We start from the raw sequence: 4,858 nt of genomic DNA, 5'->3' as shown, positions 1-4,858 counted from the left end.
GGAGTGTGTTTGTATTTTTTTTTTTTTTGTGGATGCGTTTTGACCTTTCAGTCGTGTGATTGGACAGAGGCTCTGTCAGTCATGTTTTAAGCCCTCCCTCTTTGAGGCAGGCAACGATTTCCCTTGAGGCCAGAGCAGGATGTTAATCAGTGTAACTACTGACAGACAGATTATTTGGAGGGAAGCATTGTGTGCACATCTGGGTTTGCCACAAACTCAAATATTGATGTGTACACTTATATGCAGCTATTCAAAGCAGGCTTCCACATTTCCTCCACTCTGTTCACTAGTGAATGGGACAAAACAAGATGAGAACAATATGAGCATGAGTGACACTATTGTGCACTCACACTATACAAGTATAATATTCATGTAGTATAATAGAAATCAAGTTATCATGCAATGGTATGGCTTATACCATTCTAGAAAGTATGCTTAATGGCAGTTCTTGGAAAAATGATACAGGGTGATATTGTAACATACTCATTAGGGTATACCTATCATAAATGCCTACATTTTGTATAATATGACAAATACTAACTTCAAATCATCATACAACGTTAAAGTAATGTATACAGTAAAAAGGAAGCAAAATAGCAGTTGAAACGAAAATGGTACAGGGTATCATTGGAACACACCCGTTAGAACATGACATGCTATAGGTTGATGTGCTTGTTCAAAATTAACCTGAACCTGACCCGGTGCTTGTGTAGAGACAGTTTGGAGGCGGATGTTGAATTAGAGGTAAAGTCCCGTCTCAGGAGAGGAATTTGCTCTGTTTAAACAATACTGTGGCTAAACGTGTGAGGTGTGCCTGGGCCGCACTCATCAGCCGGGTAAGGGTGCAGTTTATGGAGAATAAAAATACTTTAATTGCCGCTTTCTCCTTGACTTCAACCCCCCTCCGTCTCTGGAGTAATCAATATGCATTAAATCTCATCTCATTTTATGAATATTAGTGGAGCAGTGAAAGGGCTGAGAAACAAAAAGACACCTAGCACACAGCCTTCATGATTGTTGTGATTAAAATTGTGTGTGGGGGGAGGGGGGGGGAGTTTTTTTTTTAATTGGAATGTTATCATTTTTTCTTTGTTCCCCTTCACTGCCAAGATGACTTATGTTTGACAGATAAATAGTGACTTCATATGCACTGATTAAAACATAACAAGTTTCCCTGACACATTTTTCTGTGAGTCATCACAAGCTTAAAGTATCCTCCATAAATTAACCATCACAGATGGCCTTGCCAATTTTCTTTCTTCTTTATGGACATGAATACTGTATGAGCAGGTCCTTCTCCTACTCCTGGAGCACAGGGAGGAAGAATGAATCAGTGATTAAAAGAAGAATAATGGAATTGTAATAGAAATTAGGTTTTGGACATTCATAATCTGCCCGGGCTTCTTTGTTCAAATACAAGTGCTTTGGGCTTCAATTTCCATTTTGAATAATGAGACAGTAAAATTGAAGTGTGGGGCAGGAGGGCTGAGAGTGAGGCAGTCACATGGCCATCTGAGCCGCCACCTCACTCAGGCCTTGTTTTGGGGAATATTAAATATTCATCTCATATTTCGCCTCACCCCGGCACAATCAGAGCCCATTTCAGACGCCGCACCGGTGACACTGCGTTATCGCCGCCAAAGTGGCAGTTGATGTTTGTTATTATCGTTATTATTAGGAAACCCATTTGCTGCTGTCTGTCCATTCTCACTCTCTTCCTGTGTGTGTGTGTGTGTGTGTGTGTGTGTGTGTGTGTGTGTGTGTGTGTGTGGGTGTGTGTGTGTGATAGGGGTTGCATCTTGGGTTCAGATAACCCCAAAAAACATGAGCAATCTGTATTCGCTCACATGTTGTGGCATGCTGCTCTTCCTGCTGCTTACCCCAGTGTGTGTAATATATGCGTTTGAGGTGTGTGTGTATGTTTTTGTGTGTGTGTGTGTGTGTGTGTGTGTGTGTGTGTGTGTGTGTGTGTGTGTGTGTGTGTGTGTGTGTATGTATGTATGTGTGTGTGTGTGTGTGTTGTCTCTAGTTTGCATTTGCATCCCCTTCCTTCATGTGTGAGGCATCAGTCATTTTATATGATCTTACACCAAGGTCTCTTGTTAGAGGGGGGAGCTTATGTTCTCTGCGGGGGGATGGGTGGAGATACAGTGATCTGATAATAACAATAGGGTGGAATAAGGGAATGCAACCCCCCCCATGGCGTAGTCAGCTCCACACACCAGAGAGACTTCTGGAAGACGGGCAGAAAGAGAGGGAAGGAAAAATAAATAAAAGAAATAAGAGTATTTGGGGTTTCATGACAGGCAAAGGTGCTCAGTAACTGAGTCACTCTCTGATAACTGAGTTATTTATTAATGACTGAGTGTTTAAGAAATCTAAATCGAACATGATGATTGATCATCTACCTTGGGATATTGATCTTTACATATCTTTATATGAAATAATTCACTTTGTAGCTACAGTTTATTAATTTGGGGCAAATATTGATTGTTGACATATGACTACACATTGGCTGATTAAATATTAAATCATTATTGAGTCAGTATGTTTGTCTCACAATAAACAACAATAAATGCCTCTCACATTTGAATACAGGGTAATTTAACCACATTGATTGACCTAGTGCATAAACTGATTTTTTTTAAATATTGTGCTACCATTTTGCAATATGATGGATAAAGTGAGATAGAAGTATATGAGTTCCACCTCCCCTCTCTCATGCACACACATACTCAGTAGGGTACTGTCGGTTTTCGTCCACCAAACAGTAATATATAAGGGATAATGGCCGCCGAGGTGTCCCAAGACCATCCCACTTATCCTTGGTTGCCACTATGTATACAAGCAATAGTCATGCCTTTATAGCACGCAAAGGAAACAAGCAGTTCAGTTTAAAGGTATCCTTTGCAAGATCTTTACCTTAATATAACAGTTTCAAAGTAATTTTGATGGTAAACAAACTCGTAGTAGAGCGAATCATGCTGCTAGCAAAGCAGGAGGGGCCCAGCAATGCAACCAGCAATGCAACTTCTTTGTATGACCAGTGCATGTAAAGAAATTGACAATAAAAGCCGACTCGAACTTCGGAGTCGCCTACCCGAATCCACGTCGCTAGAATCACGAATTGCTTTATGGCATGACATCACACACATCACATGACGTCACACACATAAGAAGCAGCTAGCACGGTATTTCAGATGTGAATGATGGGAGAGGCGGGTGGTGAAGAGAACAAAGAAAGCTATTTCGGAAGAGACAAGGAAGAGGATAAGAGAAAGCCAACCTCGGTCAGGCTTTCAGTCATTAAATACAAATACTCCACGACTCTAGGGGGAGCTTGTTAACAAAATGTATGCAAAACTGCAAAGTATACCTTTAATAGAAGCCAACTTGTTCAGTTTGTTGTACTGCTTTCTTTGATCCTGAGTCCTGACTGTGATAAAGGTAAAAAGTATCTTTGATAACAGTGCTAAAGTATCTTTGATAACAGTGGGTAGTTGGCTTGCTTACAGTTGATTCCATTGTTGCCAAGTCTGATTCCTAGTTCAACCGACGTTTACTATGGTTGTTGTTGTAACCATTCAAAATACCATTAATATGGAATGGTGATTAAACTTTTTTTTTTACCAGATCTACTTCATAGGTGTCCCGATATACAAAATGAATAGCCACCCCACCAGCCAACATAAAAAAGAGTATTTCATGCCTCCCATGAATAATGAGTACTTAAATTGTATAATGTTAATGTTTACAGCATTTTTATATCTAGTACATACAGTCAGTCAATGAGGTATGTGGGCCTGTTTTTTTTTTTGCGGATACGTTGATTTGACGTTTTCCATTGGCTGCTATGACAGTGCTTTTCGGGCATTGTGAGTTGGGGCTTTGGCCATTGGCTTGATGGACAGTGGTTGGCAGGCGGGATAGCTTGACCTGCAGCGCGTAAGGGCCGGTGTGTGTATGCGGAGGAGAGCTTATGAGGGAACAGCAGGATTCCACTCCCCCATCTCTGACACCCCGTTCCACACCCACATCAATCTCAGCGCTCTGAAGGACGGCAGTGAGATGGGCTGCTGCTGCTGCTGTTACTCCTTCCAGCGCAGCTACAAATGGTCTGCTGGCCGACACGATGTGCGGACGCAGGTTCCTGCCTGGGCTCGGTTAGAGAGAAGTTGGCTTGTGTCACTATCTGTTACTGTTCATGAGAGAGTGGCAGCACAAGAGTTAAAGGCAGGTGTGTGCCGTGTCGCTCCCTAAGGAGATTTGCTAAAAGAAGAACCTCAACAAAGCCCACAGGATAAGGGGTTAAGGGGCTACCTTTGAGTGGTATTCATTTTGCTTTGAGAGGCTATGTTTGAGTGGTATTCATTTTGCTTTGATGTGAAAACACATGAAACAAGCTATTACACTTCATTGATATTCACTGTGTATTCACATACTACATGTGGTTGAGGCACAACAGTATTTCAATGTAATATTTAGTATTCAACAGTATTTCAATATCCACAATAGTGGGTGAAAACTAGATGCACCGCATAGCGGTACAAAATATGACCGCCGCTCAGTCCTGTACATCCATTCCGCGAAAATAAATCACACTTCAATTTGTCTCCATATTTTACTCCATCCCCCACTCTTGAAACTTTTGTGTATGCTTGTTTGGCATGCCTGAGTGTATGTGTGCGGCTGCACAAAAAGTAGCCTACTGGTGCTGAAAAGGTGAATAGATTGTAGAATAGCCAAAGAAGATGTAGCATTGTTATAAAACCTTTAAAATCTCTAAACAATCACAAGTAGGGCAGTTCATCACAGTTCATCCATTGCAACTGGATTGATGAAAGGTCACTTACACCTG

The sequence above is a fragment of the Alosa sapidissima genome, chromosome 14, assembly GCF_018492685.1.
Source record: "Alosa sapidissima isolate fAloSap1 chromosome 14, fAloSap1.pri, whole genome shotgun sequence".
NCBI lineage: Eukaryota > Metazoa > Chordata > Actinopteri > Clupeiformes > Clupeidae > Alosa > Alosa sapidissima.
The sequence above is the reverse complement of the archived record's forward strand: the minus strand, read 5'-3'. Positions refer to the sequence as shown.